The sequence below is a fragment of the Anomaloglossus baeobatrachus genome, chromosome 4 (genome assembly GCF_048569485.1).
Source record: "Anomaloglossus baeobatrachus isolate aAnoBae1 chromosome 4, aAnoBae1.hap1, whole genome shotgun sequence".
NCBI lineage: Eukaryota > Metazoa > Chordata > Amphibia > Anura > Aromobatidae > Anomaloglossus > Anomaloglossus baeobatrachus.
Genome location: NC_134356.1, coordinates 336,806,804 through 336,831,926, shown reverse-complemented (window position 1 = coordinate 336,831,926; position 25,123 = coordinate 336,806,804).

Genomic DNA, 25,123 nt, shown 5'->3' with positions numbered 1-25,123 from the left:
GGAATATGATGAAGAGGGGCAGCCTGGGGGGGGGGGAATATGATGAAGAGGGGCAGTCTGGGGGGAATATGATGGAGAGGGACAGCCTGGAGGTAATATAATGGAGAGGGGCAGCGTGGGTGGAATATGATGGAGAGGGGCAGCCTGTGGGGGAATATGATGGAAAGGGGCATCCTGGGGGGAATATGATGGAGAGGGACAGCCTGGGGGTAATATAATGGAGAGGGGCAGCCTGTGGGGGAATATGATGGAGAGGGACAGCCTGGGGTGAATATAATGGAGAGGGGCAGCCTGGGGGTAATATAATGAAGAGGGGCAGCCTGTGGGGGAATATGATGGAGAGGGGCAGCCTGGGGGGAAATATGATGGAGAGGGGCAGCGTGGGGGGAATATGATGGAGAGGGGCAGCCTGTGGGGGAATATGATGGAGAGGTTCAGTTTGTGGAGGGGATATTTTGTGAAGGAAGCACTGCAATTATGTTTTCAGGAATGCAGAATAGGAGACATTTATGGGGCAGTATAATGATACTTTTTTTTTTAAGAGCGCCATGTTGGGAAGTGTTGAAGAAGGTGGAGAAGAGGGAAATCTGGACACATGAGCACTGTGCGCGACATCTCATCATGGCGTCTTTACTTCATGGAGACACAAGGTACGGGAACAACTCTGATTTGAGATTACATCACCTATAAGGTACCTGCATGTAAATCATTTTGATACTGCCTGAATCTCATCAGTACTGTGGTTCCTCTATGGTTCCTCCGCTGTCTGATGATACCTGATAACAACTACCAACTCACAGCATCTCCTTACCATTTTTCAGGACAACCTGGGAGTTGGTTTGTACAATACAATTGTACATGGGGCTAAGGTTGGTTATTTATTCATGTTCTGATGGTAATTCTGGCTCTGCATTCATGTGCTGACGGTGGTTCTGGTGCTACATTTATGTGCTGACGGTGGTTCTGGCGTTGTATTCATGTGCTGACCTTGGTTCTGGCTTTGCATTCATGTGCTAACAGTGGTTGCGGTGTTGCATTTATGTGTTGACCTTGGTTCTAGCTTTGTGTTCATGTGCTGAAGGTGGTTCTGGCTGTGCATTCATGTTCTGAGCTTGGTTCTGATGCTGCATTCATGTGCTGATGGTTCTTGCACTGCATTTATGTACTGATGGTGGTTCTTGAGCTGCATTCATGTACTGAGGCTGATTCTGGTGCTGCATTTATGTACAGATGGTGGTTCTGGTGCTGCACTTATGTAATGACAGTGGATCTGATCTTGTACACATTTAACAATCCAAAACAAGCTTCATGACTTCAAGTTAAAATGTAAAAAAAAAAAATCTTCAAAACTTTGTTTTGAGATTATGAGGAGAATTTGACGAGATTCTTATCCAAAAACAGTGTAAATTAGCGTATGTTCATATTGATTTTTTGAGCAGAAACTGAGCATAATCACATCAAATCCTCATTAAATCCTTACAAACTTTATTCCAGGGATGCATTAATGTACTCATGGTGGTTCTAGTGATGTATTCATGTAAGTGCCCCTAACATGATACTAACTGCTCACATCCTCTTGATGTCTGATGCTTCCTTTTTGTTATAAAAATTATAAACTGCTGTTATGTCTGCTGTCTATAATTGATTGGTTGCAGCGCCGTCATTGTTACATGATATCAGCGTTGCAGACAATAGCAGGCCTGGGAGGGACAATAAAGCAGTTTGTTTTCAAACAATCAATCAATCCAGGGAATGGGTTTCCAAAACCGGGAAACCACTTTCAGGGCATTTGTTTTGACCATCTTTTTTTTTTTTTTCAGTGTTCTCTCATTGTTTTGTCACATTTCTTACTGCGCTTATAAGAAAAAGCAATGGTAAAACGCAATAAAAAAGACGTCCAGGCATCTTCCGAGCCTTCCTATTAACCTGCATAGTAAAGTACAGAGCGTCTTCCGAGTGGTAAACACCAGAAGAAAGGAGCAGTCACTGCTTTTAATCACTTGGTGGTTTTAGAAACCTGAACTGGTTAAAAGATGCTGAAAATCCTGAACACAACGAGTAGATGCATATGGTCATTCCAGTATTTTTCATAGTGGTAAATTTGCACAAATTTGAACAAACATTTGAGGAAACATTTGAACATTATGGGTTGTTAGAAACTGTCCAAAATAAAAGAAAATGTGAAAAAAGTGAAGGGATGTGAATACTTGCAGAATGAGCTACTAGAAACTGGTCAAAATAAAAGAAAATGTGGAAAAAGTGAAGGGATGTGAATACTTGCAGAATGAGCTACAGATGTGACATAATGTATTATGCAGTGTCTATGACCTGGAGGATACTGCGCTTACAATCACTTCCATGGTACTGTAAATCAGAATATAATTTTTCTGATTTTAAACAAATCTCACTGTATGTCGTGGTAACAAGGCAGTTCACTGTTGTCTGTCCTAGTCCAGACACTGACTATCCTTCCATTTTACGCTGGGTTCAGCTCCATGACAACTGATGGAATTCTAGAAAGAACACTTTTAGCACAAATGGAAAAAAGAGCAAATATGCAAATGACATGAATGTGAATGTAAATTGGTGTCAAGATCTTTGCTTTTCCTAAAATCAATGGTCCCTAACAAAGTTATTTTTTGGGGGGATTTACAAGGCATATTATTTCACTATTAGAGTAATTTATTCATTTAAAACTTGAACATTTTCTTTGTAAAATTCTAATACTCTTTGAAAGTAAATGACTTCCTGGAGGGCCTGTTCACCAAAATGGGGTTAAATACGGCCATGGATTTAGTCATTATTGTGGTGAGCACAAAACCCTAATTAGCAAAGAAAATTAAAGAGTTTAAGTCCACACAATTCTTAAATGGCTTACCCATAAAACTCTATGGCCTGATTCATCACTGCTATTTCTCCACTTTTCTGGAGTAATTTCCTCTTTTAGTATCTTTAGCATTTGCACCTTATTCTCTAAATGTTTTGCGACACTTTTAAAATTTTCTTTGTTTTTATTTAATAATTTATGTAATTATTTTTATGTAATTTTTAATTATTTTTATGTAATAATTTATGTAATTATTTATGTAATTTTTAATTATTTTCCATATCCAAATTTTTTCAGACTGAGTCTTGAAATGCAACTTTTGCTAAATGTCGCATTTTTCCACGCATTTCACTCCATTTCCTGCCTGTAGTAAGGTGTCTCAAAGAGTTTTCAATTTAGTGCATTTTAAGACAAACGTGCAACTTCTTAAAAGATGACCCCGTAAAAAAAAACAGATTAAAAAAAAAATTAAAAGGCCTGTTTGGGTTGTGTGCTATTTTGAAGATCAGTCAATGCAACAAAAAAAGTGATTTCAAGAAATCACAAATGATGAATTAGGCCCTGCGACTCTAGAAAACTATTCAAGCTATGATCTGTAGAGATATGTGCAGAGAAAGTTCTTGGAGAAGCTTCTTGGATTGAGTCCACTCCAAATAACTGGTAAATCACTTAAAAATGCTTGAAAAACCTCTTTCTATTCATTTCTATTGAGACATGCCTGGTAAAAAAAAAGAAAGTGGATGTCACTTCTTTAATCCCTTATCGATATGTAATATACTGATATATCATGTGCCAGCTTCCGCATCATTCCACGCTCCAATCAGCGCTCCCGTGACATGATGCCAATGGGTTGCCATGACAGCCGGGGGTGTGCTGAAGACTCCTGTGCATGTCATTACAATACTGTGAAAGCCAGCCCATGGATGGCGTTCATAGGAGACTCTGATTTTAGCTATACATAGCAGTGCTGATGCACAACACAGGTGTTTGAGAGAAACCTTGTTTCTCAACATAATATCGATGTGGCCAGTAATGAAAATGGGTGAACCACCCCTTTACTTGGAATACTAGATATCCATAGGGTTAATATTTGAGCTGTGATATCATGTTTCTTTATTAAACTCTATAATATCCAGATGCATGCTTTTTCCTGGTAAGATTAGCAGTTTTTTTGCAGTCGTACATATGGTGGCTATAGATTACACTGTTTGAATCAGTTTTAACATCTGTCTTAGATATTTTTATTACTATTTGTGTAATACACAGAAATGATTACTTCTAAATAATAGTTAAATTTCTGCATTCAGTTATACATATTTTTATAATAATATTTTAGAAAAGTATATTTTATGGGCAATTATTTACTATTCCCTTTAGGCCCGTTTCACACGTCAGTGAAAAACACAGACGTTTTTCACTGGCGTGTAAAACACGCACATGTCCCTGCGTGTGCCGAAAATCATGGCACACGTGGGTTGTCTAAGTGCAATCCGGGCTCCGTTCTCCGTGGCCCGTGATTGCACTTAGAAATTCACTCACCTGCGCCCGCTCCCGCTGTCCGTGGTGCTGAATCCTCCCGCGACGCAGCATCCGGCCGGCGCTGACCCCTGCACGAGCTGCTTCCGGGTCGGTTGTGTCGCGCATAATGAATATGCGCGACAGTAATCAGTCAGCACAGAAGGAGCAGGCTGCACGGGCTGCAGAGGACATCGCTGGACGCCGGGTGAGTTAAAATGTTTATCATTTTAAAAGCACATTTTTTTCTGGCACGTGTTTCACGGACCACACCACTGCGTGGTCCGTGGAACATCAGTGATGCCAGAAAAAAATGGACATGTCTCCGTGCAGCAATCACGCACACGCGGGTACGCTGCACAGAGACACGTGCAGTGACAAATCACTGAAGTGTGAGCAGACCCATTCATTAGAATGGGTCTGCGTATGTCAGTGATTCTGGTACGTTTAAAAAAAAGCACAAACGTACCAGAATCACTGACATGTGAAAGGGGCCTTAGAGCGCTGTGTGACTTGACACCATGCAACTTATTGCTACTTGTTCAGTAGACATGAGCATCCTGTCACAAGGAGGTTTTTACAAACATCGCCAACTGTTATGGCAGCGTCAGGATCTGTGGAGACTACAGATTCTGGCACGCTGCCTGCTAACTTATCTGATGTCTGTGATCAGTGCAGGCAGATCAGGCATTGATCCACAGTCTTGTCGTTCATAGGCAGGCTAGTAAGAGTTTAACTCTGCTGGGCTGCTTGTTATTCTTCTTTGATCACATGCAGTGGGGAAGCCACTCACATTTGATCCCCTCCTATATATGCTGCCTGGACACTTCCTTTAATGCCAGCTGTAGCTTCTCTATACTGGCCTGGTCAAATGTTGTGATCCAGACTTACTGGTGGTTTTAGTACTTTGTTGCTGTGAGCGGTTGTGGTGTTAGCCATTGTTGTATTTTTGTTGCTGCCTTAATTCTCTTGCTTTTCTCCTGAGTGTCCTGCTGTTTTTTACTGTGAGTTTGCTGGATACGTTTTGCTTTTTTCCTGTCTGTCTTAATCTTTGTTGCCATCTGTCACAATGATTTTGGGATAGTGGGGAACCTGTGCTCCTAAGCTGTCTCTCAAGCTAGGGGGCCCTATGCTATCCCTATTCTCGAGGAAACTCCTAATGGTGGAAAGGCCTGAGTCTCCTTCCTGGCCCTGCTCCTGACCAGTCCTGATCTAATTCCCCCTCCACCAGGAAGGGACAGGACATGAGTGTGTTGAAACCACAGAAAAAGACTGACAAGGGAAACACCAAACCTCTGTTACCCAACAGCACACACATATGATAAGACAAAAAGAGATTTAAGAGGAAAACAAGAGCAGGAAGGAAGTACAAAACAACAGGGGTACATTCCACAATGGCACCAAGCAAAAAGCACCACTAAACACAACTTTCACCAGAGAGAGTCTGGCACACCACAACTCACTGACCAACACAGAATAAACTATAGCTGGCATGGGTAGAAGGACTAACTCTTGCTAGCCTGCCTATGAATCATCACACAGCAGGTCGACGCCTGAGTCTGCCTGTGTTGATCCCAGACACCAGAGAAACCATCGGGCACAGTTTCATAATCTGAAATCTGAATAGAGTCCAATGCTGCCATGACAGTCTGTGAAGCTTGTGCAAAACTCAGTGTGACACCATCACACTCCTGCCCCTTCCTTCACTGGTGGGCAGAACAGCTTAACTCTGGTCAGGAGAATAGCCGAGCACAGAACCCCGGCATTTCCACAATCAGGAGTAATTGGGAGGTTAGGGATAGCCTAGGGTCTCCTAGCATGATGGACGGTATAAGAGACCCCTCTCCCTCTCTATCATAGAATCACATCGTGACACATCCACTGTTTGCTTTACACTGATTCATGCCCTAAGAACATTTTGCTAGTTTGAAATACGTAGGATTCTTGTGCTTTACTATATTTTGTGTCATCCTTTTTAGGTTCCATACGTAAAGAAGAGATGTTTGTTTTCTGAATATGTTGCTAAACAATCTGTTTGTTTTTTTCAAGTGGATTAGCATAGGAACACTGTCCATGCCTACATTAAAGGGAATCTGTTGGGTGGTTTTTGCTATGTAATCTGAAGACAGCATGCAGTAGGGGTTAAAACACAGATTTCAGTGATGTGTCTATTATCACACTGTGTGCTGTTGTTTAGCTGCAATGTTTGTTTTAACTTTAGGAGATTATCATTGCCGACTAGGTCAGCTAGTCCGGCATGCTTCCTGCTGTGATTAGCAGCTCACTGTCTATAGACTTTGTATATTGAGAGCTTTCTCAGCTCTGCTGCAGTGCTAAATCTAAAATCTCCGTGTCAGTAAACTAAGTGAGACATCATTAGATTCAGGGTCACTTTTCCTTCATAATAATGCTGTCAGGTGTGGTAGCAAAAACCTGCTGACAGATTCCCTTTAAAGTAACCACCCACTCTGGTTTAGTTTTGTGCTATGTAGACTTCCCTTGGATTGCGCCCACAGAGCACCTGCTGGTCAGCTGGGGACAAATCTGAGCAATGTGCATCAGAACTAGGGAGAAGTAAATTAACAAAATCGGAATTACTTATTCAGGGGTTAACTGAATTTTAGTCAGATGGTCAGGGTAGTGACATGGCAGAGAGCGTTGTTGTCAGGCAGGTCAGTGGTCAGTCCAGAAGCATTACAATAGGGGTACAAAGTCGGGGCAGAAACAAAGTCAATCCAATAAAAAGAGCATAAAAAATAGATGCTGCAATGTGATACTACAGAATCTGCACAGAGAACTACTGTTTACAGTTCTCAGCACCTTGGTCAGCTCAGTTGGAAAAAAAGTGCAAATGGATTTAACCCGTTAATGATCAAATGCTTGATTCAGGGTTTTAAGCATGTGACATTATAAATGGTTGGTTCAGAGTTAAAGATCCTGCACCAAATTAAATTAATAAAATGGGTTCAATCAGGATGTTATAATATCTAAAACATAGGTGTATAGTTGCTTTGTTCAAAACTCACAAATGAAATTTTGACTATAAGTACACAGGCACGAGAATTATCGTTCAGTATAGATTAGTAACAGAACAGTATATGTTAACAGTACAGGCATAATTGTGGAACACAGCACCCTAACCCAGAATTCCAGCAATGAGTATATTGCAAAGTTAGGTAAACATGATACGCTATTCAGATATGTCAGGTGAATGGGGGCTTATAAAATTCAGCCTGTACCCTGGACACTTTCCTGGCACACATGTGAAACAAGGCCAACACGTGATGTGCACACATCCTGAAGGCTATGTCCGTGTCGCGGGCGGGGAAGGACGCCGCTGCGCTGCGCTCGCTAACGTTCGGGTCCGGCGCTGCTGCGATGGCTGCTCGGTGGCTCGAGCGGTGGGCCGGATCCGGGGGCTCGAGCGGCGCTCCTCGCCCATGAGTGAAAGGGGGTAATTTGGTTTGGAGATTTGGTCCGTGACGCCACCCACGGGTTGTGGTGAGGTTGGACACCACCGCTGCTGGTGACAGGGATCCCGGGAGCGATGGTAGGGAGCAGCTGGCATGTTGTTTCCCCCCTCCGTGGGTAGGGGTTGGTGGTCCCGGGGCCCGGTGAGGTGACGGGGAGGCAGGGTTGGTAGGGTGCAGGGTTGCCTGGACTGTGCAGCGTGGTGCCGGATGGCACGGTTGTACTCACTCAGCCACAAATGTACGCAAGTCTCTGGTAAACCAAACGGCTGGATGGATGGGTCCCGCAGCCGGCTGCTGTGACTTCTCCCGGACGGTTGGTGGTGGCTGCCTTTCCCTGCACCTTTGTGTATGTTCGGTCCCGATGGCTTCCCACCGGTAACCCACTCCCCAGCGTGTATATGTGCCGGAGGAGCCCCTTTGCCCGCAGGCTCTGGCCCTTGGAACTCTAGCTGTGGTGGTAGCTGTATTTCCTTTTGCTGGTCGGATGGTTGCCTTCAATCGGGTCTTGGCTGTTAGGAAACCCCTGGGGTTCCGGTCACTGACGGATTTGACCTCTAATGGCGACTCCAAGCCTGGTCGGGGTCCGTAGGCCCTGCCTGTGTGTGCTGGCTTCACTTCGCTCCCCGGTTCGGTACCGGCGGGCCACCGCCTGTCCCCGGTCCTACGGTTTCGCGTTGATCTGCCTCTCCTGCAGACGGCCACCACCATCTGCCAACCTTGCTCTTGGTGCCCGGGCCACACACCCGGACACGGTCAGTTTACTCCTCACTTCACTCCTCTCTCCTCCACTTCCCTAACTCAACTCCACTGCCTTCTTTCTCCCGCCTCCAGGACTGTGAACACCTCAGTGGGTGGGGCCAACCGCCTGGCTCCACCCCACCTGGTGTGGACATCAGCCCCTGGAGGGAGGCAACAAGGATTTTGTGTCTGGTTGATGTGCCTGTCTCGGGGTGGGGGTGTATGTTGTAGTACCTGTGACGACCTGGCTAGTCCAGGGCGCCACATCCGCACGCTGCATTTTATTTAACAACAAAGCTGCCCCCTTTGGCAGACAAACACACCTTGAATCAGAAAACGCAACAAAATAAGCATGCATTTTTGCCACATTTTTTTCCATGCATTTTTTTCAGTGAAATCAACGGCTGGATGGGCTAAATAATTCTGTCCAAAAATGCACAAACAATTGACATGCTGCTTCCTTATTCTGCACCCAAAACTGCAGGCAAAAAGAAGCAACGTGCGTACAGCATTTCTGAATTCTCATAGACTTTGCTGGGAGAAGAAAAGACATGCAGTTTTGGGAAAAAAAACTGCACCAAAAAATGTGGCAAAAAATTCAGCATGCACATGGAGCCTAAATATCTTCCCAGGGACTCTGATAGTAGCATTTCACACCCCTCCCCCCAAAATCTTTATACTGGATTTGCATGTAGCTTCTGCAAAATCAAGTCCATCAATACCTGTAGCCAGCTAGTCCATTCCGCCATTACTGAGGGGAATTAATATGCAAATAAGGCTGAAACGTTTTCAGTATGCGGACGCACTTCCCCAGCCTCTGTCACTTTGGCTCTATTCCCCACCCAGTCCTGGCTTCTGCTTGGCTGACAGCTTTTATGCCATGTAGCGGCCACACCTTGAAAGTATATCAGCTTCATTTGCATATTAATTCAAATGATGATGTCTCATTAACGGAGGAATGTTCTGTATAGTTAAAGTTATAGATGGACTTGTCTTTGCAGGAGCCACATGTGCATATAAATATATAAACAATTTTGGGGGGTTAAATCCTGTAGACAGATTCCCTTTAAAAGGGGGGAGAAATCCTGCTGAAAGATTGCCTTTAACTCCTTCACGACATATGACGTATATTTATGTCATATGTCGTCTCTCTTCCTTTGATGCAGGCACACACACCGAGCCCGAATCTTTCTGGTCTGATCAGCTGTCATGTGCCTAACAGCCACAAATAGATCGGAGATCCATGGCAGTTATCCAGTTAAACCCGCTGTCAATCTCTGACTGTGGGATTTAACATGCAGAAAATTTCTGAATTTTTTCACCACTGATATAAAAAAAAACCTATAGATGTTTGGTGTCTACAGTATGTCCTCGTACTGACCTAAAGAATCATATTGCCAGGTCACTTTTAGCATATAGTGAACATGGTAAATAAAAAAAAAATGTGGAATTGCACTTTTTTGCCATTTCACAACACTTGTAATTATTTCCCATTTTCCAGTAATCGGTATGGTAAAATGAAAAGTGTCATTCAAAATTAAAATTAATCCCGCAAAAAGCAAGACCTCATATGGCTATATTGACGCAAAAATAAAAATGGGACAGCTCTGGGAAGAAGGGGAGGAAAAGACATGCATAAAAATGGAAAATTGCCATGGTGTGAAGGTGAAGGGATTAATGTTTCAGTAATTAAACTCTAGTTCATAACCAAGAAATCTAGTTTCCAGTTCAAAAAATCAAAAACCCATCACTTAATGAAGATGGATATCAGCCAAGACCAACATAACTAGTGAGCAGTGAGGTCAAGTTGGAACCTAAGTGGACCAAGTCTGCAAACTTCTTTACTACATGCAATTAGCCAACCTTTGTTTGTACTACCTTTCTATATGACCCAATATTCAGACATCCCATTCATCATTAATGACCCCACGACCTCACCACCACCAGAGCTACCTCCTGACTCCCTTCCCACTGTCTCCTCCCATTATCCTATAGAATGTAAGCCCGCAAGGGCAGGGTCCTCTTCCCTCTGTACTAATCTGTCTATTGTAACTTGTATATGTTTTCTGTATGTAACCCCCTTCTCATGTACAGCACCGTGGAATCAATGGTGCTCTATAAATAATTATTCTTATTAATATTATTAATAATAATAATAATAATAATAATAATAATAATAATTACATGGCATACTCATTAATGCTATAGAGAAATATGATTAAAATCAGAGTTATTTTTTAAATTACTTCTGTATCACATTTTCCTGCATTCAAATTTTTATACCAGTGGTATTCATTGAACACAAAGCCTTTAAAATGCATATCTGTGAAAAGGAAAGAAAATGCAGAAAGACTGAAAGCCAAAACATGATGAAAATAAGGGCTGGTATATAACCATTCTAAAGGCTGCTTTACACACAACGACGTCGCTAACGAGATGTCATTGGGGTCACAGAATTCGTGACGCACATCCGGCCTCGTTAGCGACGTCGTTGCGTGTGAAACGTACGAACGACCGTTAACGATCAAAATTACTTACCTAATCGTTGATCGTTGATGCGTCGTTCCTTTCCCGATTATCGTTGCTGTTGCAGGACGCAGGTTGTTCGTCGTTCCTGCGGCAGCACACATCACTATGTGTGACACTGCAGGAACGAGGAACATCACCGTACCTGCGGCCGCCCGCAATGTGGAATGAAGGGGGTGAGCGGGATGTTCGTTCCGCTCATCTCTGCCCCTCCGCTTCTATTGGGTGGCCGCTTAGTGACGCCGCTGTGACGCCGAACGAACCTCCCCCTTAGAAAGGAGGCAGTTCGCCGGCCACAGCGATGTCGCTGGGCAGGTAAGTATGTGTGACGGATGTAAGCGATGTCGTGTGCCACGGGCAGTGATTTGCCCATGAAGCACAACTGACGGGGTCAGGTACGCTCGCTAGCGATATTGATACCGATATCGCTGTGTGTAAATCCCGCTATAATGATAATGTTTATATGGCAAACATGATATTAAACAAAATTAAGAAAATAGTTTACAAGGCCCTTTATAAATACTGTATATTGATTATAATCAGATAGGTATATAAAGGGGAAGACATACCATTGGTGCAACCTGTACCTGATATAGATAGAGAGATAGAGAGATAGATAGATAGATAGATGGATAGATAGATAGATAGATAGATAGAGAGATAGATAGGTGAGAGATAGAGAGATAGATACAGTAGATAGATAAATTATAATATATGTATTTGGTTACTTTAGTTTAGCAATATGCAATTTGGTATATATAAAATCTATGGTGTTTTCAAATATATGAATTTCCTGAGGAAAAAATTGACATATGACTTTTATGTAGGCTGCACTGAATGAAACATTTATTTTTCATTACACCATCTGTCTTCTCATAGTACTGTATATTTACAGATTGCAGTTGAGTCATGATGATGGTAATGATTACAAGGTTGAATCTAGAATAGTCACACAGATCGTAGTTATACATTTAATGTTCCAGTAGACTCTTTATAATTAAAAATGTACAAACAGAAAATCAATTTTATTAAAATTAACTAGATGTCATTTTGCATAAAAAAAATCTGAAATAAAATCTGTTTTGCAATGTGGCAGGCTTAGGTTGTATGGCTTTAAAGGGAACCTGACGGCTGATACATGCTGCAATATCTACAGGCAGCATGTATCTGGCTGCATCATTTCAGCCATAAATGTTGTTAGAGTAGTACTAACTCCAATTAAATGTTTCTAGATATTAAGATTTAGATGTTTCTTACATGATAGCAAATAGCAGAATACAAAATAAACTCCCTGCATCCACCCTGCTTAGTCACACCCATCAGTAGTTCTTTGTTTAAGTGAGTTCTCATGAGAACTACCACACCCCATGAGAGTTTATATAATTTTGTAGCCACCGTGGACCAAGGCACGCAGGAGTCTAGTCAGACAGGCGGTCCTCCAGCATCTTCTCCCCACCCACTGCCCTAGAGTGACAGGTCTTTCTCTTTGTGCACGTAAAGGGAGAAACCTATTACTCAAGGGGAGCAGGTGAGGGGTACCACCAGGTACTAACTGTCTGACTACTGGTGCCTATTAAACTGTTTTTCTCTGAAAAATCATGGCTGAAATCATTCAGCCAGTGAACAGTATATATATATATATATATATATATATATATATATATATATATGTATATATACAGTGGCGTACCATCAATAGAGGCAGGCGACGCCACTGCTATGGGACCCATGACCTGAAAGGGGCCCCGTGATGGCTGCCCGCTGTGTCTGCGATTTCACTTTCCTCATTCCCAGCACGGGCTGCCCGGTCACCAAGCAGCTGATTAAGGCCGCAGGGGGCCCGCACTGTTTGTACAGCTTCAGTTCGCCACAACACAGAGGAGCAGACACGCCCAAACTGCACAACGCGTGGCCTCTGCTGAAGAAGAGAGAGTGGACAGGCAGCATCATCTTCCAATCAGAGAGGTGTAAGAGATGTCAGGAGGAGAATAGCCAATCAGGAGAGGGGGCGGAGCTTGTTCAGTACAGTGCGGGAGATTGAAAATATGGAAAGCTAAACAGGGCAGAAGGAGCAAGAGACCTGAGCATTGCAAACAGAGAAAAGAGGGAGAAGGAGCAGAGAAAATGAGGAGAAGCGAGAACAGAAGGAATAGAAAGAAAAAGCAAAGGGCAGGATCTGAGCACAGCCAGGACGACTGACAGGAAGTGCAGCATGAGGCCTGAGGCTGCCACTAACAGGATCTCTACAGCACAGGAGCAGGTGAGTATTATAATGTACAAATGTCTGTCTGTAACACTACAAAAAGAAAGTGTCCTGTCACATTCCTGTGTGTAATATCCTGTACTATGATATCACTGTGTGTTAACCTTGTACTGTGACATCACTGTGTGTTAACCCTGTACTGTGACATCACTGTGTGTATTATCCCTAAACTGTGACATCACTGTGTGTATTATCCCTGTACTGTGACATCACTGTGTATTATCCCTGTACTGTGACATCACTGTGTGTATTATCCCTGTACTGTGACATCACTGTGTGTATTATCCCTGTACTGTGACATCACTGTGTATTATCCCTGTACTTTGACATCACTGTGTATATTATCCCTGTACTGTGACATCACTGTGTATATTATCCCTGTACTGTGACATCACTGTGTATATTATCCCTGTACTGTGACATCACTGTGTGTATTATCCCTGTACTGTGACATCACTGTGTGTATTATCCCTGTACTGTGACATCACTGTATGTATTATCTCTGTACTGTGACATCACTGTGTGTATTACCCCTGTACTGTGACATCACTGTGTGTATTATCCCTGTACGGTGACATCACTGTGTGTATTATCCCTGTGTTGTGCAGTGATTTATTATGGTACCTAAGGGCGGCTTTGCACACTATGACATCACAGGTGCGATGTTGGTGGGGTCAAATTGAAAGTGACGCACATCCGGCATTGCATGCGATATCGTAGTGTGTAAAGCCTAGATGATACGATTAACGAGCGCAAAATCGTCGTAATCGTATCATCGGTGCAGCGTCGGCGTAATCCATAATTACGCTGACGCGACGGTCCGATGTTGTTCCTCGTTCCTGCGGCAGCACACATCGCTGTTGGGGAAGCCGCAGGAGCGAGGAACATCTCCTACCGGCGTCACCGCGGCTTCCGTAGGATATGCGGAAGGAAGGAGCTGGGCAGGATGTTTACATCCTGCTCATCTCCGCCCCTCCGCCGCTATTGGCCGGCTGCCGTGTGACGTCGCTATGACGCCGCACGACCCGCCCCCTTAGGAAGGAGGCGGGTCGCCGGCCAGATCGACGGTCGCAGGGCGGGTGAGTGCGTGTGAAGCTGGTGTAGCGATAATGTTTGCTACGGCAGCTATCACAAGGATATCGCATCTGCGACGGGGGCGGGCACTATCGCGTGCGACATCGCAGCATCGGCTTGCGATGTCGCAACGTGCAAAGCCCGCCTAAGGCTATAAAGAGGGTCATAATCGTTACTATTATATGGGAGAGACATCTGAAAATGTATATTGTGTGTGTGTGTGTGTGTGTGTGTGTGTGATGAGGGGCACGAAGGAGGACACCGCTACTTTAGGCCAAGTTCACATACTGCAGATTTTTTTGGGATTTGAGGTGTGAACTCACTGGTATTTGTGCAATAGCCTTTTCTCAGTAACAGGATGGTGGTTATATTCAGACTCCATGTGGTGATCATATTTGGTTGTGGTGTGGCGGCATTATTTTGCAATGTATAGTAGTATTATTGGTCTTGGTATGGTGGGTGTTGTTCAGTAACACTATATAATGTGTTTATTGGTAATTGTATGATTATTTTGTCGCAGCATTACAGCGACTGTCAGGTTCTGCGCTGCCCAGTGACTGTCAGGCACTGCGCTGCTCAGTGCATCACACACAGTCACAAGACAGGAGCACAGGCACACATCACTGCCTGGACTGGTGCTCTGCAGATGAAGCTGCGCCCGGTAATAGTCTACTTACTGGACTGGTAGATGTAGAGCCTGGCTAGGATAAAGATTAATTCATAATGTGTATATGTGTCCCCAGTAACTTTTATGCCCCCCCCCCTGGCTCCCCAGTAACTTGTATGTTCCCCCCAGTAACATACAGTATATGCTGTTTATTATGTTAATATTCGATTGTATTTTTTTTTTGTAATTTGGGGGGCCCATTCAGACTTTTGCTATGAGGCCCCATGATTTCTATGTATGCCTCTGTATGTATATATATATATGCACACACATATAAATGACTTGTATCTATACTGTATAACATTACTTTTAACACTTGTCTAAAGCATATGATTATTACCAGCAATAAATATACAAGAGAATTGAATTCATAATATCTCCTGAAAATATTTCCTATATTTCTGTAGTAAAACAATTGCACATTTGTAATTGCAGAAAAATAACACTAAGAAAATAAGGGATAAACCATAAATGTTAATTTTATGTCTGTGATTTCACTCGACAGCAATAATTAGCTAAATTTCCTCTAAATATGTCGCCATATCTGGCGTGGATTTTATTAAGTTCTTTGGTTGCTATGGATACTAAAGCCAAGTATGGTATTCTTTCCTCCAGGTTTTTGGCAGCCAGACTTTGTAGATATATATTTTTTATTTTTTTTTCACAGTGAGGGAAGGAGAGAATAATTCAGTATATTTTATGTTGTAAATCCAGTTTATTCCTAGTGACGACCCCCAATGTCTTACATTGGATTTACTAATATAGTGGTGTTTTATCACAATTATCATAGGAAATGTGATTATACAGACCAGAAAACAACACAAAGGGCATGACCCAGACCCAGATTACACAGCTTCTACTTTCTGTTCAGGCTTTTTCTTTTTGTAAAAGACGAATACCGTACCAGAAATGCAACAAAGATGGACTCCTTGCTATATATCACTGGTATTGTGACTTTATTTAAAAGGAATCAGACTGAAACCCAGGAGCAGAGTATGCATTTCAGAAAGCATTGCCCAGACGGGATACATGTATATCCACTTCTCAACTGAGACACAGCACTGTTTATCTACTTAATATTAGTTATTGAATTTAACATTCAATGTACCATCACACACTGTTATGGAATTATGACCTGAATAAATTTTAAAGGCATTGTCCACTACTCGGACCACCACATCTCTATCACTATGTTCCCCCCAAGTAAAATAATAGTAGCTATACTCACCTCCTGTGCATACGTTGTTCCACCAGTGTCAACAATGGTTGTGCCGGCGCTCACTTTACTTTAAAGGAGTGGTTTACTACTCTGCAATAGTGGCCACATCTCTGTAAAACACATAGGGAAGGCTTTTTCTAAATACCTTGTTCAGACAATTGTGCCTCTGAGTGGCACTTTTGCAGTCCGTACATCCTCATGTAGTGACCACCCCCCCGGACTCCGTGACACCCGGGCTCCATGACCTCTGTGATCCGGTGATGTCATGTCAACTTCCAGCTGACCTGACATTACCGAGCCAGCCCCAGTCTTCCTGAGTGACAGGGCTGCGGGCGGCGTTTCACCATTCATCACAGCCCAGTGTCACAGCGCAGCATATCGCACATGTGCTCTCCTTCACTGCAGAGCGCCGCAAACAGGAGCGATGCTGGGCTGTAGCAAGCGGTGAAATGCCACCTACAGCCCAGTCACTCAGGAAGACTAGGGCCAGGCTTGGTGATGTTAGGTCACCTGGAAGTTGACATGGCAGATATGGCCATGGCCATGGCTATAATAATTATTAATAATAATAATAATAATAATAATAAATGGCAGAGCGAACTGCGCCTGCGCGAGCAGGCCTAACTGCACAGGCGCGAGATTTGAAAATACGACGAGGAGGATGATGGAGGACGTCATACCGTCAATCAAGGAAGGAGGACGGCGATCAGCGGCGGGAGGGGGATAAAGGAGCAGAAAATGAGCCCGCCCATCTGGCCAACCAAGGTAATTAGCATACCTAAGGGCCAAGTTTTATAAAGTTTTTTTGGGGGTCTGGAATGGGAGTCAGGGCCAAGGTGCACCTTCCTAGAATGCAGCCTAGGAGCTGCAGAAGGTGATTCTTTTAGTTTAATAGGTAAAAATCTGGTGACAGGTTCCCTTTAAAACATTCTCTCTCATTATTATGGTACTTGGCAAATATAAATAATTTTGGTTCCTAATTGACCTAAAACAAGAAAGGGTTATTCTGATTGTGTCAGATAGTGAGAAAAACATCCATATGTGTCTTTTTAGTTAGTGTCTGGAAACTTCTGGTTTTAACTGTACATATACGGTGCAACAGCACACTGCAATTAATAAATACCTGAACTTCAATATTGCTATAAAGTTAAAAACATAAGGTACTTAGCTATTTTTGGTCAAAGAGTGCAAAAAGTCATCCAACCACGTCAAGATCTACCTTTTAATATGAATGGTCCCCAACGGTTGAATTAGATGGACCTAGGCCTTTTTTCAACCTATGTAACACTATTGTCCTAGCTCTCCATGTGCCAAAATCAGCCTCATCTAAATGGGGGTTCAAAAGTGAACAAGGCATAGCTCTTTTCTAATGTTGGTGCATATTAAAGTTGACTCACTTGGGTATGTATACATCGTTTTCTTCAAGCCTATCTATAAATGTTTGATTAGGTTGAGGTCTGGGGACTTTGGGGGTCAATACAGCACTTCTACTTCATTCTCATTGAACCATTTCTTCCCCAATCTCGACAAATGCTTCGGGCCATTGTCGTACTGGAACACTGTTTTGTCCTTTTGATAGGCATAGTACTCAAGTGTGTGAAGTAACTCGTCTTGTAGGATGCTCAGATTTAGCTCAGCTTTGAGACCATCATCAATACTGGTCAACCATCCACCGCCTTTGGCTGTGAAATAACCCCATATCCAGTGGCGTAACTAGAGTTTGATGGGCCCCGGTGCAAAGTTCAGACCTGGGCCCCCCTCCACATACACCGACACTTGGGGTACGGGATAATGACACTGACACTCGGGGTACAGAATAATGATGCTGACACTAGGCTCTTACCCACAGCACCCAGATTTCCCATGATCTGAAATCCCTCTATCAGCACCCAGCTTTCCTATATTCTGATATCCATCTTGTCCTTGGCACCCAGCTTCCCCATGCTCTGTTATACATCTTTCCATCAGCACCCAGCTTCCCCATGATCTGCTATACATCTTTCCCTCTGCACCCAGCTTTCCTATATGAGAGCATGGGAAAGCTGGGTGCTGAGAGATGTATAGCAGAGCATGGGAAAGCTGGTTCTGAGGGAAAGAGCCTTTTCCCCTCAGCACAAAACATTCCCATCCCCTGATTGTATCTTTGTCCCCCCTTGTATATAGTTCTCCAAATACAATAATGGCCCAAACATTGCCTTCCAAATAGTATAAAGGGTCCCACGTAACCCTTCATATATTAGAATACACTTCCATAGTCCTCCATGTATTATAATGCATTTCCCATAGCTCTCCATGCATTATTATTCACCCCATAGTACTCAATATATAATACTGCACCACATAGTCCTCCATATATTATAATGCACCCCCATAATCCTCCATGTATAAAGTAGCCCTTCAATTATTATCATGAATTTCTCATAGTTCTCCATGTATTATAATTCACCCCATAGTTATCCATATACTATACTGCACCACATAGTCCTCCTTATATTATAATGCAGCCCTATAATCCTTTATGTATAAAGTAGCCCTCATAGCCCTCCAATTATTATAATGCATTTCCCATAGTTCTCCATATATTATAATTTACCCCATAGTACTCCATATATTATACTGCACCACATAGTCCCCAATGTTTTATAATGCACCCCCATAGTCCATGTATAAGGTAGGTTCCATAGTCCTCCATATATTATAATGTAGCCCCCATAGTCCTATATGTATTATAACGCAACCCCATAAAACTTCATATTGTATTATGCAGCTCCATACTCCTCCATGCATAATGCACCCCTATATTCCATGTATAAGGTGTCCTTCATTTTGTATTATGCAGCCCCCCCAGACCTCCATATATAATAATGCAGCCAACCTCCCCAGTCCTCCATGTATAATAATGCAGCCAGTCTCTCCAGGCCTCCATGTATAATGTAGCAGCCAGCCTCTCCAGGCCTCCATGTATAACAATGCACCGAGCCTCCCCAGGCCTCCATGTATAATATAGCAGCCAGTCTCTCCAGATCTCCATCTATAATAATGCAGCCAGCCTCCCCAGTCCTCCATGTATAATAATGCATCCAGCCTCCCCAGTCCTCCATGTATAATAATACAGCCAGCCTCCCCAGCCGTCCATGTATAAAATAGCAGCCAGCCTCTCCAGGCCTCCATGTATAATATAGCACGCAGCCTCCCGAGGCCTCCATGTATAATAATACAGCTAGCCTCCCCAGGCCTCCATGTATAATAATGCAGCCAGTCTCCCCAGACCTCCATGCATAATAATGCAGCCAGCCTCCCCAGACCTCCATCTATAATAATGCAGCCAGCCTCGCCAGTCCTCCATGTATAATAATGCATCAAGCTTCCCCAGGCCTCCATGTATAGTAATACAGCCAGCCTCCCCAGGCCTCCATGTATAATATAGTAGCCAGCCTCTCCAGGCCCCCATGTATAATGTAGCAGCCAGCCTCTCCACGCCACCTCGATGTATAATATAGCAGCTAGCCTCTCCAGGCCTCCAGGTATAATATAGCAGCCAGCCTCCTCAGGCCTCCATGTATAATATAGCAGCCAGCCTCCCCAGGTCTCCATGTATAATGCAGCCTCTCCAGGACTCTATGTATAATATAGCAGCCAGCCTCTCCAGGCCTCCATGTATAATATAGCAGCCAGCCTCTCCAGGCCTCCATGTATAACATAGCAGCCAGCTTCTCCAGGTCTCCATGTATAATATAGCAGCCAGCCTCCCTAGGCCTCCATGTATAATGCAGCCTCCTCAGGCCTCCATGTATAATGCAGCCTCTCCAGGCCTCCATTTATAATATAGCAGCCAGCCTCTCCATTCCTCCATGTATAATATAGCAGCCAGCCTCTCCAGGCCTCCATGTATAATATAGCAGCCAGCCTCCCAGGCCTCCATGTATAATGCAGCCTCCTCAGGCCTCCATGTATAATGCAGCCTCTCCAGGCCTCCATTTATAATATAGCAGCCAGCCTCTCCAGGCCTCCATGTATAATATAGCAGCCAGCCTCTCCAGGCCTCCATGTATAATAATGCAGCCAGCCCTCCATGTATAATAATGCAGCCAGCCTCCCCAGACCTCCATGCATAATAATGCAGCCAGCCTCCCCAGACCTCCATTTATAATAATGCAGCTAGCCTCGCCAGTCCTCCATGTATAATAATGCATCCAGCTTCCCCAGGCGTCCATGTATAGTAATACAGCCAGTCTCCCCAGGCCTCCATGTATAATATAGTAGCCAGCCTCTCCAGGCCCCCATGTATAATGTAGCAGCCAGCCTCTCCAGGCCGCCTCCATGTATAATATAGCAGCTAGCCTCTCCAGGCCTCCAGGTATAATATAGCAGCCAGCCTCCCCAGGCCTCCATGTATAATATAACAGCCAGCCTCCTCAGGCCTCCATGTATAATGAAGCCTCTCCAGGACTCTATGTATAATATAGCAGCCAGTCTCTCCAGGCCTCCATATATAATATAGCAGCCAGGCTCTCCAGGCCTCCATGTATAACATAGCAGCCAGCCTCTCCAGGCCTCCATGTATAATATAGCAGCCAGCCTCCCCAGGCCTCCATGTATAATGCAGCCTCCTCAGGCCTCGATGTATAATGCAGCCTCTCCAGGCCTCCATTTATAATATAGCAGCCAGCCTCTCTAGGCCTCCATGTATAATATAGCAGCCAGCCTCTCCAGGCCTCCATGTATAATATAGCAGCCAGCCTCACCAGGCCTCCATGTATAATGCAGCCTCCCCAGGCCTCCATGTATAATGCAGTATCTCCAGGCCTCCATGTATAATGCAGTATCTCCAGGCCTCCATGTATAATGCAGCCTCTCCAGGCCTCCAAGTATATTACAGCCTCTCCAGGCCTCCATGTAAAATAATGCAGCCTCCCCAGACCTTCATGTATAATGCAGCCACTCCAGGCCTCCATGTATAATAATGCAGCCTCCCCAGACCTCCATGTATAATGCAGCCTCTCCAGGCCTCCATGTATAATAATGCAGCCTCCCCAGACCTCCATGTATAATGCAGCCTCTCCAGGCCTCCATGTATAATATTGCAGCCTCCCCAGACCTCCATGTATAATGCAGCCTCTCCAGGCCTCCATGTATAATGCAGCCTCTCCAGACCTCCATGTATAATACAGCCTCTTCAGGCCTCCATGTATAATGATACAGCCTCCCCAGATCTCCATGTATAATGCAGCCTCTCCAGGCCTCCATGTATAATAATGCAGCCTCCCCAGAACTGCATGTATAATGCAGCCTTCCCAAGCCTCTGGTCACCGTGTACTCACTAATTTATATTAAACAAAAAAACAATAAGTACTCACCCTCTCTCTTCCTTCCATCACTGTCCTCACCGCTTTCCTCTTCCACCGCTGCTCTGTCCTCACCGCTTTCCTCTTTCACCACTACTCGTCCTCCCCTCTCCTCGTTCTCCCGATGCTGCGGTCGGCGTCCTCCCGTCCTGTGCTCTGTGCACTCAGCACAGCAGTCGCACGGGAGTGACGTCACCACACAGGCACAGGGGGAGAATGGTGATGCATAGCGCGGCACCGGCCGCGCTATGCTTCATCATTACTGTGCGCGGGGAGCCGCCGCAGCCGCTGGCACCAGGCAGGGGGCCCTGGTGCCACCGCTGACACCAGGCAGGGGGGCCCGTTGTCGTCGGTGGCACCGGCTCATATAGTGGCCGTGTCGTCTGTGATAGATCAGCGCAGCTCCTCTCTCACTGACAGGAGCTGGCTGCTGATCTGCCTGGCGGCCGCCGGGCCCCTAACCTCCCGGGCCCGGTCGCAATGGCGACCGCTGCGACCACGGTAGTTACGCCCCTGCCGATATCATCAGGCTTCCTTCAGGAACTTGATAGTTCCCTCAATTTCTCGATCTGTTAACCCCTTTTTCCCTTGTTTCTTCCAGACCCATTTTCATCCATAGTAGCCTAATGTATTGACATCCATCTCATATTTCCAAATCACCCATTTCCAATCTTCTACTGTCCCTTTTCATAGTTTTTTGGAAACTTGAGTCAAGTCTTTTTATGATAATAATAGCAAAAACCTTAATGAAGTCCCCCTGGCAAGAGAGCAATAGATAGCAAGTGGGGTCAAAACAAGGATACAGAACTCCTAAAACATAACATTTATTGAATATGCAGATAAAAGGTGGACTGCCACCATAAAAGAATAAAAGATGTTTGTCAAGGGCTGCAGAATAAGCAATAACAGCCTCCAAACAAATCATACAAGGCACACACTACAGGAGGTATGAATACAAGTCACACTCAAACCTGCATTAATAGTCACAGCTAGGATGGTCGCTTCGTCAGAGTAAAACATCGATCGCAACCATTTAAACAGAAAAAAACGGCCTTACCGTATTTTTCTAGGGCATAAGACGATATGGCTCAAGATTAGGTGACCTCATATAGGTCCTACACAAATACCTTTACTTGGCTTGAACCATACCAAAGTACCTCCCGACGCGTTTCAAGGAATAATCATCAGGGGAGTCTTCTTAGGGTACAAATCGTCATATCAGTAATGATAACTGGACTGATAGACAGTCAAAATTGCCCCATGGACGGACTGTGAAACGAAAATCATAGATTACAGCCCATCCAATCAAACAAACATGAGGAATAGCATCATACGCCAGGCTGCTTACCCCAAATAACGTCCAGCAAGGAAGAACGCCAAGCTGCAGGTGCCGCGCCGGTTAATTTGAAAACCGCGCTTCTTATAGGGGCCGCGCATGCGCGGAAAGTCCACCGCAGCGTCGTGACGTCAGTCCCAGCATACACCGTGCCGGAAGCCACGACGTCACAATCATGCCCGTCGGCCGCATCAACAGACATGCGCCGCCGACGTCATAGACAAGAGCCTGGAACGCAAGCCGATAGTCCGAATAAAACCGGAAGTGTACGGTAAACGATCACTTATTAACCAGGCTATGTCGACATCAAATAACAACAACAAGGTATTAATCCTTGTGTCCAGTAAAGGTGCACAGGGCCTACACGATCGCAAGATCTTCCAGGACACACTAAAGATACTAATTCAGACAGAAAGGCCAATTGTTCTATCAGACAATATTCCAACCCACAAAATACAAAAAACACAAATAGACCCCCAATGAAAGAAACACAAAATCAAAACATGGCGTGAGCAGGAGGACAAACAGACCTGGAGGGTTACTGAGGAAAGGGGGGGGGGGGTTTTGTTTAAATTCAGACTCAAATATGCAAAGGAGTCCCATATAGAGGGGGCAATACCCTACTCTAGAGGAGAACTGTCATGGACAATAAGTTAAAAAGAAAAAGGAAAAAACCTAAGTGCATACTGAACACACCCTAAACTCATAGACTGTCCCTACCTAGCCTGTGGAGGTCGGCACCCTAGAACCCCACGCCAATGGCGCCCCCACTCACCGTAGTCTATCCCTCCTACGATGCACCCTACCCTAAGGTGCATCTAAAAAAGGGAGGAAAGACAGTTGTTCGTTCAGTCCAGTCGGTACCTCAGTCTTTAGGGTATAAATCCAAAAGCACTCCTTCCGCAGTAGTAATCTGTCCCAGTTGCCTCCTCTTACTGGGGGTCTGATGTGATCAATGCCCATCACTCTTATGGCATCCTCCCTCCCACCATGATAGCTGTTGACATGCCTGGCTATGGATGTGTCATTTTTCTTACGAATATCATTTTTGTGTTCCCCCACCCTCCTGCGCAGCTCTCGAATGGTCTTGCCAACATACTGTTTACCACAGCAGCAAAGGATCCTGTAGATTACTCCCTTGGTTCTGCAAGTGATAAGGGACCTGATTTCAAAAGTCTTATCATTCCCTACACTGCTGAAAGTCTTTCCCTCCTCAATTAGTTTACAATTGACGCAATCCCGACATTTGAAACAACCTCTGATGTTGTTGTCAGCCCGAACAACCTGATTATCACGAAAATGGCTGTGCACCAACCTGTCTCTAAGTGATCTTGCTTTACGAAAAGTGACAGAGGGATAGTCAGAAAGATGTTTATCAAGTACGGGATCCATTTTGAGAATGGGCCAAAATTTAGTCAAAGTGCGCCTCAATTCATTTGCACCATTAGAGAAGGTAGTAATGAACCGTGGGGTACTTGTTTGATCCTCCCGCTCACGCCTTGGGTTCAGCACAGCAGCCCGATCCATCCTTGCCACAGAATCAAAGGCGTTCATGACCACCCTTCTGGGATAGCCTCTATCGTTGAGTCTCCCCATGAGGTCAAGGGACTGTGCCCTAAAGCCAGATTCCTCAGAACAATTGCGTCGCATTCTGACAAACTGACTCTTAGGTATACCCTTTTTCTGGGATTTGGGATGAGCACTTTCCCACCTCAAAAGTGAATTTGAGGCAGTTTGCTTCCTAAAGGTGCTTGTCATCAGACGACCACCTTCCCCCTTCTCTACCATGATGTCCAAGAAGGCCAGTCTCTCACCGCTAACCTCATAGGTAAAACGTAGACCAATCCCATTGTGGTTGAGGGCATCGATGAAAGTCAGGAACCCTGCTTCGGGTCCCTTCCAGATGACAAAAATATCATCGATGTACCTCAACCACAGCACAACATCCTCAGTGTCCAGATCACCTCCAAAGACGACGGTTTCCTCCCACCAGCCCAGGAGCAAGTTGGCATACGATGGGGCACAACAACTCCCCATCGCAGTGCCCCTGCGCTGGTGGAAGTACTTACCGTCGAATACAAACACGTTCTTAGTTAAACAGAAACGTAGAGCCTTGAGTACAAACTCGCTATGTCCAGAC